Raw genomic sequence first — 14,953 nt, forward strand, 5'->3', positions numbered from 1 at the left:
TCGCTCACGTACACACCCCTGCCGACCACACGCACACCCTCGCTCACTACACACTCCTCTCAGCCACACACACACACACACACACACTCCCACACACTGCATCACACCCAGTCCCCGCCCCGGCCTGGGCAGCGGGGCTCAGTGACGAGGTGGTGGGGGGAGGAGTCTGCATCTCAGCAGGGCAAACAGCCCCCAGGTAAACCCTGGACCACCTTTGCTGGGCTTCCTTTCAAACTGTATAGAAGTAGCGTGATGCCACACTTGCCATTCAGCTTTTTTGATTCATTATGTTGGGAGATTTACCAGCTTTCGTTCATTTATTGTAGAGGCTCCAGGATCCCATTGTACACATTTACCATAATTGAGTGATTCACTCCCCCACTGACCGACGCTCCCAGGCAGCCTGCTATTATAAACAATGCTACAGTGAACACTGCTGCGTGTGTCTCTGCACACCCGGGAGCATTCTTCCGTGGCCTGTCCTCTGCAGAGCACTTAGCGCCGGGCCACGTGTGCGGCATCTCCTCTGCTGGGGGCTGCCCGGGGGTCTTCCTGCGGGAAGTGCCACATGCCTATGTCCCCCATCCTGACCAAGCCCGGTGCTCTGCTGACCTGCTGGGAGTGAAAGAGCACCGCGCTGTGACTTGTGTGTTCCCGCGGACCACAGTGTGCAGTGCACGGGGCCCAAGCACATTCTCTCTTCCACTCGCCTCGCCGGCTTGTGCCCTTTGCTCATCTTTCCATTTGGTTCCTTGTCTTTTACTTACAGGTTTTCAGAAGCTCTTCAGATGGTCTGGATGCTACTCTTTCATCAGTTGCTTACACTGCACAGACTTTTAGTCTGTGACTTGTGTTTTCACTTTGTAAAAGAAATTTTTACATTTTTATTCTTTTTTAAGATTTTATTTATTTATGTGACAGAGAGAGACACAGCAAGTGAGGGAACACAAGCAGGGGGAGTGGGAGAGGGAGAAGCAGGCTGCCCACAGAGCAGGGAGCCCGATGTGGGGCTCGATCCCAGGACCCTGGGATCATGACCTGAGCCGAAGGCAGACGCTCAACGACTGAGCCACCCAGGCGCCCCAAGAAATTTTTACATTTTTAAAAAGATTTTGTTTATTTGAGAGAGAGAGAGAGCGCGGGCACATGAGCGGGGGAGGGGCAGAGGGAGAGGGACAAGCAGACTCCCTGCTGAGCACGGAGCCTGACGTGGGGCTCAATCCCAGCACCCCGGGATCATGACCTGAGCTGAAGGCAGACGCTTCATCAAAGGAGCCACCCAAGCGCCCCCAGAAATTTTTACATTTTTAATGTCAAAGCCACCAATATTTTCTTCCACAGTTTGTACTTTGGGTATCTTGTTAAAGAATTCCTTCCCAGCCATGAAGTCAGGAAGATACGGCTTCTTTTCCCCGAAGTTGTACACATTTTGCTTTCTGCTGTCACAGGCCTCTTTGCCATTAAAGGCAGCCGTCAAAGAGTCAGGCTGCTCCTCACCTGCATTCCCACCCAGCTCCCGCCTCCTGCTGGCTCCTTTCTGCCCTCTCTGCCGCCATCCCTCCTCACGTCCTCCCTCCCATCTGTTCTCCCACCCCCACCCCCAGTCCTCCATCTATCCTGCAGAACAGTCCCGCTCTCCCCAGGCCCTCCTCCTGCACCCAGCTCCAGGCCAGAGAGTCTGACTAACACACCAGCTCTGTTACGTGCCCGCTCTGGGATTTCAGCCACATGCTCAGCCTGCCACAAACACGTGCCACAAAGCTTGATGCAAATGCCCGCGCAAACACCTGCTCAGATGGCTGCCACCGAAACCACCCTGCCCGTCCGCACCCCCGTCCACCCTGGTCTCTGCCCATGGAGCTGACCTGTCTGTTCTGCAGAAACAGCCATCTTTGCTCTCTGGCTTCTGGATGCCTACAGCATGCCCTGGTGCAAGGTGAGTGTGACGGTGCAGAAGGAGGTCCGAGTGTTTCCTCCTCTGGACCCTTCCCCCAGGGTGGCATCCGGCCAGGTCCCTCAACTGAAGGGCACACCCCCTCAAGGCTACGGCTTCATGCTCCCCCCACATTCCAGCCCCACTCCCCTGCATACCCCAGGCAGGATCACTGCATTATCCTCATGGCCCTCTGCCTGCCACACCCCTATGAATCACACTCCGTAAGCACCTCCTCGTGCGGTCCTATGGTGGGTGTGCAATGGCCACCCTCCCTCCTTCAGAAACCCCAACTGCTCTCAGTCGAGGCAGAAACCCTCAGAAAGAAAAGTCAGAAAGGCAATGGCAGGCAAATGCACCAACAGGTTCCAAAGACAATTTAACTGGTGATGACCAGTTGGACCACTGTTCTCCTCAAGATGGGATGTCATAAAGATGTGTGGTGACAGTCAGCATACTCCAGGGCCAGCCTGGCCACCAGAGAGTCAAGCTGTCCCTTCTGGCACTTGCTGGGCCCTGAGCTCTGATGAAAGCTGCTAGGCGATGAAGGGGGAGACGTCAGCAGGAGGGCGTGGTGACGGGCCCAGGTTTTCCCCGGGGCTTTGTCAAGGTCAGAGGAGGAGGTGGCCTCCTTCCACCCCCCAGCCAGCCTGCTGGAAAGTTAAATTCCATCAGAGAGCAGGGACTGCTGCCAATTAGAGATAGAGGGGACAGCGCGAAGGGCACACGCTCTGAAGTTGGGTCGGCCTCTGCCGAGTGCCCAGCCCTGCCGTTCTCTAGCTGCGTGGCTTGGCAGGTCCCTCGGCCTCTCTGAGCCAGGTGTCCTGGTCCGCGAAGCGAGGGCGGCATTCCTGCCCTTGTAGAGTTTTAGAGATGTGCTTATGAGCCGTTCGAACTGTGGCACATTAGTTATGCTTAGCATGCATAGCCACAGTGGGGAGCATTCCTAGGATTAACACGAAAACAGCACTGCTAACCAAACACGCTCTTTGAACTTAAGAAAAACGCGCATCTCTTTTAATGTTGAAACTGCTGACCGTTGACCTTCACTGCTTAGTCGCACAGATGAGGATGCTGAGGCCCAGAGAAGGTGAGTAGCTTGCCCGAGGTCACACAGCAGTAGCAGAAATGGGTCTGGAACTAGGGCCTTCTGAAACTGTTTTCACAGTCTCATGCTGCGGCAGACACATCCTAGGGTGACTGGCAATGAACCACACCCTGTTGGGGTCCTCTCCCCTCAAGTGTGGGCAAGACATGTGAGTTGCTTCTTTCTTTAAAAAAGATTTATTTATTAATTTGAGAGAGAGAGCAGGGGGAGGGGCAGAGACAGAAGGAGAAAGAGGATCTCACGCAGACTCCACACTGAGCGCAGAGCCTGATGCGGGGCTCAATCCCATGACCCCGAGATCATGACCTAAGCCAAAACCAAGAGTTAGACGCTCAACCGATTAAGCCACCCAGGCGCCCGTGACTTGCTTCTAACCAACAGAATATGGGATGCCCCTACATTTCATCACATAAGGCTCTGTCTTAGCTGATGGAGGGAGAGAGATCCTCCCGAGGGCCTTGCAGAAGTAAACAGCCGTGCTAGGAAATGCCCGTGGACAGAGCCGTGAGGTGGGGCCTGAGCGTGGCCTCCAGGTGATATCCAGTGATGAAGTAAGGTCCTCGGTCCCTCAGTCACAGGGAAATAAATACGGCCAACAATCTGAGTGAACCTGGAACCAGCCTCCCCGGCTGACTCTCCGGATGAGAGCACAGCCCAGCCGACACCATACTGCAGCCAGTGAGGCCTGGAGCAGAGACCCCGCACAGCCGAGCCTGGACTCCTGACCCACAGTAACTGGGTGTTTTCAGCCACTAAGCTTGTGGTAATTATTATGCAGCCTAAAAAACGAACACACACGGTCCTTCTGAGTGCTGCTAAACATCCCACCTTCCCTACCTGCAGCAGACAATCAGGGCTTAATCTCTCCTTTGCCGTCATTGATGTTCAGGGCCCCTGGGCTCTGGGCCGGCCCGTGGTGGCGCAGATGCCTTGATCTATCTCCCCGCCACTCTCACAGCAGAGACCCCTGGCTTCCAACAGGCGCACGCGGCTCACGGTAAACACCATGGCACCAGCCTCCTTGCAGGGAGACACAGCCACGGGACCGAGTTCCCACCAGGGGCTTGAGCAGAGGTGATGTGCACAGTTCCCGAACGCCTCCTTAAAGCCTGGGGAGTGCCCTCCCTCGCACCCCCTTCCTGCTGGCTGCGATGCAGCCTGAGGTGAGCCAGCTTGGTTAGGCATTATGTGCCCCAGTGAATGGGGCGCTTTACCTCACTCCGCTTGCTGCCGGGAGGTGGCCCTCCGCCCTCAGCCCTCTCCAGGAATGCCCTCAGCTGAAGATGGAGGCCTTGCTCAGAGCCATAGCCCCCTGCGGTCCCTGCAGGAGATGAAGTCCCAGCCCCTCACCTGTGCTTGAGACACCTCAAAGGGCCACCCCACCCCATGAGGTTGCATCACAAAGCAGGTGCTCCCTCTGTCCGGCAGCATCTTGGGACCCCTTCTGCGTGCAGATCTCCCCCTGGGGTTAGCCTGCAGCCTGGTGAACAAGTCAGCACCAGGGGACTCGGAGAGTTATAAGTGAGGAGGTGCCTGAACCCCACCAGCTTGACCTTGACATGAGAGAGACAGAAAGAAACCCCCACCTCTGCTGCTTTGGTTTTCTTCGTTAGAGTTAATATATCAGGCTGCCTATATGGACTGAGTCCCTGTCACTGCACGCACCTGTAAGTTTCCTGCACCCGGAGGTTTCCTGCTGTGCTTTTTCCTGCTGTGCTTTTTCCAATTTGCCCTAAGACATCCCATAGACTGGTTCGTGCCCCATATGCCAAATGGCCTTGAAGACTTGCAGGAGAAGTCAAGGAGGGCCCCTGCCTGCGCACGGTGGGATCTGCACGGGACTGGGAAGGCGGTGAGGCCAGTTACAGCATGACGGGTGGCCAGCAGAGTCAGAAGTCCTTACGGGAAGTTTCTTACAGAAACGCAGCTCACCCGGGAAGCATGCGGCTCACACAGGACCACAGAGCCCCTGCCGGCACTGGGCCTCCAGCTGCAGGATTATTTGCAGAGCATGCACGGCAGGCGGGCCTGTGTGGGGGGCGGCACGGGGTGATCGTAGAGGCCTTTCAGAGGCCTCGGATAATGCAGTCCATGCTAGCATGTTCAGGATCCTGTGTATCTGAAAGACCTTAACCTTTACTATCAAATGTGGGGAATCAATCACCAAGTTATTACCAATAACAGTGTATTTTACAGTGATGACACAAACAGATCAATAAAACGTGGTGACCACTGGAGTGATTTCGGCACCGGGGCTCCGCGCACATCATGGCTGGCAGAGAGAGCGCCTGATCTCGAGGCACCGGCTGCAGGGTGGAGAACGGGGCCAGCATGTCTGATCGTGCTCACCTGCTGGGCACCAGATGTCTGGAGGAAATTGATCTGTACCCGGCGGACCCCTCGTACTCCCTTGTTCATGGAGGTCCCCCATAAATAGGGGTGGTCCCTGAGCTAGGGGAGAGCCTCTGGGAAGCCGCCTGTCTGAATCAAATACAGCAGAACCAGTTTCGGTTCAGGGGAGAGTGTCCGGCCTCCTCCCTGGTTTGGAGGATCCATTTTTGCCATTTCTGTGAACCCAGAGTTTGGTGTGTTTAAAGCTCCCACAGCCACGGCTGTGGTGATTGTGCGGAGGATGTCCTTGGCTCCTGCAGGCCCTCTGCCTTCCCCAGTGGAAATGCCTGGGGGTTTATATCGCTCTAGGCAGCCCTTCACCAAGACGTGGGCATCCTGGGTGGTCTCCTTCCCCCATGCCTATACCCACTTCTCCAGGGGACGGACACTTCTAATAGTCACCTGAAAACAAATCTTCACGTTAGGTTCTGCTTCTGGGCAGCTTGTCCTAAGAAAAAAGATCCGGGGAAGGACCTGCACACAGAGGGGACAGCACTGTGCAGTTATTAAAAACACAGCAGCTGCAGCTACTGATCTGGGGACACCTTTAAAATATACTGTTAGGGACGCCTGGGTGGCTCAGTTGGTTGAGTGTCTGCCTTCAGCTCAGGTCATGATCCCAGGGTTCTGGGATTGAGCCCCACAATGGGCTCCCTGCTCAGTGAGAAGCCTGCTTCTCCCTCTCCCCTGCTTGTGTGCCCTCTCTCTGTCTAATAAATAATCTTTAAACAAATACAAAAAATGAAATAAAATATACTGTTAAGTGAAAAAAGCAAGGTGCCTATGAGTGCATAGAGTATCCTTATTTTTTGAAAGGGGAAGGATAGAACTTACATTGTATGTGTTTGATCTTCATCCAGAAAACCAGCAGAAATTGAGACACTAACAAAAGTGCCTAGGACAGTGAGTGGACGCAAGTGCACGTGTGCGGCTCTCTGTGGGGTTAGGTCACTGAGTGCCATGGGTTTCCACCAATCCAAAAAGTAAAATACAGACTCCTGGGCCCCATCCTCCTGGGAGTCTGCTGCAGCTGGCCTGGGGTGAGGGGCCAGAATCTTGAAAGGCTCCATGGCTGGCCGATGCTCCGCCAGGCTCGGGGGCCTTGTTCTGGACGATTTCATCAAGAGGCTTAACAAAACCCAACCACTAACACCCCGGTGGTGCTGCTTTCCAGGACATGCGCCAGCCCTCACTGGAAGCACAACTGAAAGCCTCCTTTCAATTCTGGTGACCCCCGATAGCGCGCGGGAGCTGGGGGCTCCCGGCTGGAGATCAGCCGCCTTCACCGGCCTCCGGGGTCCCTTCAAGCCCAAGCTTGCGCCACGTCCCTGTTGCCACAGCAACGGCACACACAACGGTTTCTGTGGATTTCGGGTCTATAAATAATTTCTAGATCAGTCGTTGTGGTGTGAACGGGGTGGGCTCGGCAGGGCGGTTCGTGGTGGCCGGGCCACTGTCCACGGGAAACGGCCATGCTCGGGAAGGAAGGTCACAGCCCTGTCCTGTCCCACCGGGCAGGGGCAGCCTAGCCCCATCCTGCAGCAGTTTCTGCTTCAGAGACCGTATCTGGGGCGGTTCCATCTTGTCTATGAACCCCAGAGATGTTCACCTTCGAAGTGGCTGTGTGGTGGCAGGGACGATGTGGGTGTTCAAAACCCCTTCTGGGGACTTGGGGACTAAGGAAGCCTCAAAGGAGCACAGGTGCGGATCTCGCTGTTTCTGAGCCAGCAAGGACAGTCCTGTTGCATGCTCTGTTGGGCTGGGGGAGCTCAGGCAGAGCGAAGGGACCGGGGTCTGCGGGTCTGGGTTCTAGTCTGCCTGGCTCCCTCGGTGCCCGAAGCAATGCTTTCCACGTTCTGAGGATGCTCTTCTCCACCGGCCCTCCTCTTCTCCTTCTCCTCCCCCTCCTTCTTCTCCTTCTCCTTCTTCTTCTTCCTTTTCTTTCTAATAGTGTCTCCAGGGAAGGACTCACATTCACAAACCAAGGGCTGAGGAAGTGGATTTGGTGGTTAAGTCATTTGAAAATCCAGCTGATTGAACGCCTTTGCTCTCTGGTGAGAGTGAGTCCCCGGTGGGACACCTGAAGGGCCCCCTGGCCCATGGCCAGCTGCGTGGTGTGGCAGCAGGGCGTCGTTCTGACCCCCTGGGGTGGGAGTATGATGGCGGGTCCCCCGTGCAGTTCTGCCTCTGAGGTTCCTGCTGTCCATGGCACATGGCACATTCCACAAGCATGCCGGAGCCATGTTCCATGCAGCTCTGTTTACTACAGTGAAGACCTGGAACGGCCTCATGTCTCTCCGGAGCGAGGGGTGGATACATTCCTCCTGGTGCCTGAGTACCAACAACCAGCGCACAGTCAGAGAGAAAGAAGGGGTGGGTCTGTCCGAGGTGAGGCAGAACAATCTCCGGGATGAACGAAGGAAAAAGAACAAGGCACATGGATGCCCCCGCTTGTGTAAGAAGAGGTGCATGCCATGCTGCAAACACACAGCTGTGTACGTGCACACATGGTCACGGATACACATACACGCATGCACGTGGATAAAGACTATTTCTGAGAAGAAACGGATGACCTTGCTTAGCTCTGGAAAGGTGGGTCTGGCACCCTGAAGGTTTGGGGTAGAAGGAGACTTACTTTTCATTGCACACTCTCTGTAGCGTTTGGGTCTTATCATTTGCATACATTAATTTTTCAATTAAAAAAAAAAACAGATGAACGGAAGCACGAAAAAAAAAGAATGAAGGGCAGAAAATGAAAGGAGCCAGGAAGGGAGGCAGGAATCTTCATTTCTCCTGGCTTTCAGGGGGTTGTGCCTGGGAGGTCAGAGGGCAGGAGGCCCAGTGTGGTTTCAGTCTGGGCACTCAGCACAGGCAATGAAAATGCAAATCAGATAGGAGAAGGCTCCTCTCCGCCTGCGCCAGCCCCTGGGCTGGTAGGAAATGCATTCTGGAGGGCAAAGGGCAAACTGTGAACTTGTGTCCCCGACTGCATGGAGGCTGGGGTTTGGGCTTCGGGAGCAGCCGAGTGAACCGGGAAGCAGGTCTCAGGGCAATGCATCCACCCTCAGCCCAGGCGCAGCAGCCCCCCCCCCCCCCCCCCCCGCGCCGGCGTTTTCCACATTTCTGGAACGAACGCCGGTCTCAGGCAGTCGGGCCTCCCGAGCTGGTGTCTGCTGACCGGCTGCGCTCACGGTGAGGGAGACCCGGCGTCAGCAGTGAGGGTCTAAGGGCCAGCCTCACCGGACATGGAGAACGCGGGGAGAACCTCTTTAAACAGAAGTGCTGGATGCGAGAGAATCGGTTGGCAGCGCGGGAAGAAACTGTCATAATTTCCACTTGAATTCATCTCATCCTTCTACAGCTTCTCAGTTACGTTTGCTAACGTACACAAAGCCACAGCAGCGTGCAGATCCAGGCCTTCTGCGCAGTAACACAGTGACAGCCAGCCCCTCATGCTGCCCGTGCTACATAGCCCGGCCCCCAGCCGCTCACACGCACACTCATTCGCCCCTCACAACTCGGTGAGGTGCTCTCGCTCCCAATGTGGGCAGAACTGGGCACCCCCATCCACCCGTCAAAGTCCTACCCCCCAATGTGGCTGAACTTGCAGCAAGGGTAGCAGATGAAAGGCGTTCCAGAGGGGGCCCTGACCCGAGAGGCTCAGCATCCTTACAAGAGACGTCAGACAGCACTCTGCTCCCTCCATCATGTAAGGATGCAATGGGAGGGTGGCGGCCTGCGAGCCAGAGTCCTCCCCGCAAACCGTGGTCTCGGACAACTGGCCTCCAGAGCCGTGGGACGGTTGGCGTGTGCTGTTTAAATCACCCAGCGTGTGGTGTTTTGTTAAGGCACCCACAGGACGCGAGCAGCCCTCGTTGTGCAGGTGGGGAAACGGAGGTGTGGGGAGTTTGAGGAGTGCGGCCAGGGCAGCCAGCAGGGGATGTGCCTCGGAGTTGGGCTGAGGAGCCCAGGCTTTTAATTACATAGAGTAGGACATGCTCTTTTATTTTTTTAACCTCATATGGCAATATGTTAGAAAACGTCTGGAAACTACCAGATTAGAAAGAAAGCATGTGAGAATCTGTGCTATGCAGAATAACCACCCCAGTGATGTCCAGGTCCCAAGGCCCTGGAACCTGTGAATATTTACCTCACTTGGCAAAGGGACCCGTGTAGATGGAGGGTGTCGAGACGTGTGGATTGTTCTGGACGATTCAGGCGAGCCCTAAATGCAATCCCAAGTATGCTCGTGAGAGGCAGGCAGGGGGGTCAGACGGGGGTGAAGACGCTGAGCTGCCGGCTGGGAAGACGGAGGGAGGAGCCGCAGGCCAGGGAGCATGGCACCTCCGGAAACTGGGAAAAGCAGAACACACTCACCTCCAGAGCCTCCTGCAGACGTGCAGCCCATTTTAGGCTTCCGACCTCCAGAGTGTTAATACGAGGTTCGTGGCAAATCTCTGACAACAGCAGTAGAAAATGATTCAGAGTAAAAACTGCAGATTTCGGGGGTAGATCATCACGGGGATGGTATGGTTGGGAGAAGGAGCTGAAACACGCGGGCCTGTGGACCTGCTCCTCTGCAATGAGACTTGGCAAATCTGCAAAGGGCTTTGGCCCACACAGTGTGGCAGAAGTGATGTGCGACCTCTGACCTCGGTTTCGAGGGGCCCTGCAGGCCCCGCTCCCACTCTCTCGGATGGCCGCAAGGAGACCCAATCTGCCGACGGAAGATGAGGCCACGTGGAGCAGAAGAGAGCCAAGCAAGCTACATGAACCACCAGGCGGGTGGCAGTGGCCACCTCTGACCATGCAGCCCCGGTGTGCCACCAAATCACTAGAGCCACGTGAGTGGTCCCATGCCATCCCACAGAAGGATCACCCGCCAAGCCCAGCCCAAACCGCCCTGCCTAAGGATCAGGAACGTGTAGATGCTGGAACCAGATCCCACCCCTTCGGGCACGGAAGTGGGGCCATCTCCCCATTACTCTCCACCTCTTCGGCCCCCAGTGCCACCCTCACTCCTGACAGGTCAGTAACAACGCCAGAGAGAACCCCCGTTCAACCTGCTCATCCTCACCACAAGTCTCGCAGGTGGTTGATCGCGGTATCACCGTTTGACAGATAGGGCACTGAGGCCGGGGGAGGTTAGTGGACCTGCCCAAGATCCAAAAGGTGGTAAGAGGAGGGAGTGGGCTTTGAACGCAGATTTATCTGACACCGGACCCACTGTCACGGAGGCTTTTGCTAGTCTGCTCCACTCACTCATTCATCCAAGATAAGTTTATTGAGAGTCTTTTATGTCCAGTGCTTGGAAAGATGAACAAAAGAGACATGGTCCCTCTCTGAATAGCTATTCAAATAGAGTCGCCATCCACGGTGATCCTGGGCTTTGTGTTTGCTTCAGTGATGGACACGGAATGGATGTGAAAGTGGCTGTTTGTTCCGAGTATAAACTAGGATTGTGCTCGGCTGTCACAGAAAACCCACTCCCGTGGCTTGTCCAGCTAAGCTGTCATTTTCCTCAGAAGACCCTGAAGACAAGGGTCCTGGGTGGACAGCAACAGGATGGCATCATCTGTCTTTCTGCCACGCTGTCCATTCCCGAGGCAGGGTTTGTGGCTGTGGGCTTGGCTACCGCTGCGCTGGTTGGGGTCACGGGCCCACTCCTGGCCTGATCCCCGTGGCTGGAGAGACCGTGAGTTACACTTGGCCCAGCCTGGGTCATGGGCTTCCTCTATGGACAGAGGATGGGTCTGTCAGACAAAGGGGGAGGCCGGGAGCAGGAGAAAGGAGTTACAGGTCGTGTTTCCCAACAGTATCTCCCACCCACACGCTCTTCTTATAGTAGGATTTTTCTGCTCCTCCCAAAAGAAGTGGGGACTAGATCTCTTTCCCTTGAGTTGGAGCGGGCTTGTGACAATGGTCAAAGTAACTCTGTCCCAGATCTGGTGCTGGGTCATAAAGGTGATGCACCTTCCACCCACTTCTCTTGGGATGCTCACTCTTGGAAGCCGGCTGCCATGGAGAGGTCACATGCTGGTGCCCGAGTGAGGTCCCATCAGCCCTGTGAGTGAGAGAACCTTCAGCAGATCTCAGCTCCCAGCCACTGAATCACCCTCAGATGCCGAGCTGCCCCACCTGAATCCACACAGAGCACAGACCCACTATCCCTGCCAAGCCCTGCTCAGATTACAGATTTGTCACCATGATGCACGATTTCCTTTTTCTTCTGGTGACTAGGTTTGGGGTAGTTGGTTAGGCAGTACCAGAAAACCAGAACAAGAGGAGGTGAGCACAGGTGAAGGACAGGCGTGCTCAACCACATCCTTTCTTCTGGGAGGTGAGGGCCAAAGGGCAGCAGGCACACAGAGGCGGAAGGAGACAGGCACAGAGACTCCAGGCTCGCTGGCAGCAGAACAAGGGCATGGGGCCTGGGTGTGCCTGTTTCTTGCAAACATGGAAGAATCTAAGCTGACCATTCGGTTGCAGGCTAGCTGGACCAGAAGAAACCCAGAGACGGTGTATCTGGGACCAGTGGAGAGTGAAACACGGGATTCGTGGGGCTAGCACCAGGAAACATGTGCTCCTCACCCTGCTGTGCCTCCTCTCTGACCAGGTGGAACCAGACCCACCCACATTCTTGCACCAGCTCTGGCCTTGGGCACAACCCATCCTGGGGACCAGCGGCTCTGTGATAGACTATGCTCTTGGGCCTCCATCTAAGTCCTGCCATTCGCTGCTCTGTTCCCTTGGCTCTAGATCCGAGTTTTTAATTACTGGACATAACCTTGCTAAACTCTTATCATTCCTAATTATTTTTTTCCTGTAGATTCAAGTTTTTAATAGTCGTATCATCTGAGAGTAATGATGGCTTTGTTTCTTCTCAACCCTGAGAGTTTTTATTACTTTTCTCATTCCCTTATGCTGGTAGCTGCCCCCGTACAATGTTGAACAGAAACAAGAGCCGTCCCTGCTTTGCCCCTGATTTTAAAGACACTGCTTCAAATGGGCACTGTTAAGAATGGTATTTACCAAAGCATTTTGGTAGGTGTGCTTTATCATATTAAGAAAGGTAATTGTGTTCTTTTTAAGAAATCTAAAAAAAAAAAAATTTATTTTTATCTTAAGTAGGCTCCATGCCCAACATGGGGCTTGAACTCACGACCCTGAGATTAAGAGTCGCATGCACCGGTGACTGAGCCAGCCAGATGCCCCAGCTAATGTTTAATTTTGTTCTTAATTTACCAGTTTTTAAGATAAAAGGATGTTGAGTTTTAGCCACTGCTCTTTCTCCATTGGTGCAGATGATCACCTGGTTTTTCTCCTTTAATCTGCTACTGTGATAGCTGACATTTATAGATTCTCAAATATTAAATCACTCTTGTATCCCTGGTGTAAATTTACATTTGTTTTGAAGCATCACCATTTTATATATCAAAGACTGGGTTTGCCAATATTGTAAGACTTTTGCGTCTATGTTCATGGGTAATGCTGACATATAATTTTCCATTCTCCCACTATTGGTGTCAGTATTTTTTTAGTATCAAGACTACACTGGCCTCAGAGAATGAGTTTGAAAATATTCCTCCTTTCTGTATTTGCTGGAAGAGTTTGTGTAGACTTTAAACGTCTGGTAGAACGACATCTGTAAAATGCACTGGGCCCGATGTTTTCTGTGGGAGCATTTGGAACGACTGTTCAGTATCATCTCTGGTTGCAGGACTGTTCAGACTTCCTCCTTCTTTGTGAGCCGGTTTTGGCTGATATGTTTTTTTCTAATACTGTTTCCATTTCCCTGCCGCTGCCTGCATTGGAAGAATCCTTGTCTGGCCAGCTCTACGTGACGGTCCAGCCTCCTGAATCTGAGCTGCCCTCGACTCTCTGGGGAAACCCAGTCTCCTTCTGCTCCTCTCTTCCTATGTTGGCATCTGAATCAGGATGATGTGGGCTGCAGGTAGCAGACCGTTGGGCTAAAAATGGCTTAAACAGCAAAGAATTTTTACGATTTAGTGTGAGCAGCTCAGAGTCGGGCAGCTCCAGGGCTGGTTCAGGGGACTAGGGTGCCACTGAGGACCCCGCCTCTTTCTTTCTGCTCCCTCATCCCCGGCACATTCGTCTGCACACGGAACACGACAGCTGCTGTCCCTATAGGCATCACATTTGTGGACATGGAAACACCCAGGAACAGGCGCAGCTCAAGCTTTGCAAGACTTATTATGGGGGAGGAAAGCATTCCCCCAAAGCAGCCCCCACACCAGGCCCTATGGGCTAGGGTCAGGTTCCAACGGAGGTCTTCACCTCTACAGTGGGGGGCAGGCCCTGCGGCCAGGAGTGGGAGGGGCGCTGGGGAGGAAACTGCGTCTGCCCCAGCACCCTCGGGCTTCACCCATGGACTGTCTCAGCGGACCCCTTCCTGACCTCTCTGGCCTGCTGCCACCCAGGCCAGCCTGACAGAAAGTACTAGCACCCATGGTGTGCGGGTAAATGTTTAACAACAGGCTCTCGGTGGGGTTGGGGGGGGGCTCGTTTGAAGGTTTGCGGATTTCCAGGATATAAAGACTCCCACTTTGGTTGATTTCAAGCTACCAATCAAAGTCATTGACTGCAGAGTTGGCAAGAGTGCATACAAGCGCTCCAGAACACCCCTCACTAAAACCCACTGGATCCTATACATGTGAGCTGGGTTGAAGGCGGATGCCCTGCCCTAGCCAGAGAACAATAATTAGGCATTAAAGGGGCTGCCCTCCCATGAATGAGACCATGTGTTGAACACCTACCATGGACTAGTCAGGTACAAAACACTGTCTTGATTCCTCTTAACCGTTCATTTGCTCAATGAGGAGATGGAGATGCAGAGACGCTAAGGCACACAGGGCCTTATACGGAACTGGATCCCAACCCAGGCTTGTCCCATCCATGTCCTTCCCCCCCAGACAAAGGCCCACGTGCGGAACAGACTCAGCTTGCTCTTGTTCAGCCCCCACGATGTGCCGGGGTAGTGCCATCAAAGTGGAGTGTTATTCATAAGAGCCCAAAATGTGGGGAAAAAACAAGTATCCAGGAACTAATAAATGGATCAATAGTGTGGTATACCCAGTGGAGTATCATTCAGCCATGAAGAGTAATGAAGTCACGACTCTGGCTGCAATGGGGATGAACCCCGGAAACATGCTGAACATGGGGATGAACTGAAACATGCAGTCATGATGGACCAGGCATGGTGTGACTCCACGTACGGGAAATGTCCAGAATACACAAATCTACAGGGACAGAAAGTAGATCAGCGGTTCCAGGGGCTGAAGGGAGGGGGAGTGGAGAGTGACTGCTACTGGATATGGGGCTTCTTTTGGGGGTAATGAAATTCTGGAAGTAGGTAGTGATGATGTTTGTGCGACTGTCTGAATATCCCAAAAGCCACTGGATTATAAAGCGAACGAAGTGCAGGATTAATTGAAAAGGGATTCTACACACACACACACACACACACGCACGCACGCACACACACAAGCACACACCCAGCT

At 54.0% G+C, this 14,953-nt stretch overlaps 1 long non-coding RNA gene across 3 annotated transcripts in view; it reads right to left on the bottom strand.

The window, feature by feature from the left end:
- The window catches only part of LOC116623013, a 65,546-nt gene that overhangs the window by 26,621 nt on the left and 23,972 nt on the right, over nt 1-14,953 (bottom strand). For 2 of the 3 annotated variants that reach the window (XR_004297657.1, XR_004297656.1), the window contains exon 5: nt 8,845-11,496. The exons of the other annotated variant lie outside the window; for it this stretch is intronic. This is a non-coding gene — a long non-coding RNA (uncharacterized LOC116623013). Of the gene's footprint in view, nt 1-8,844; nt 11,497-14,953 lie in introns of those variants that run through there. 3 annotated transcript variants of the gene reach the window in all.

The sequence above is a fragment of the Phoca vitulina genome, unplaced genomic scaffold, assembly GCF_004348235.1.
Source record: "Phoca vitulina isolate PV1807 unplaced genomic scaffold, GSC_HSeal_1.0 scaffold56, whole genome shotgun sequence".
NCBI classification, from domain to species: domain Eukaryota; kingdom Metazoa; phylum Chordata; class Mammalia; order Carnivora; family Phocidae; genus Phoca; species Phoca vitulina.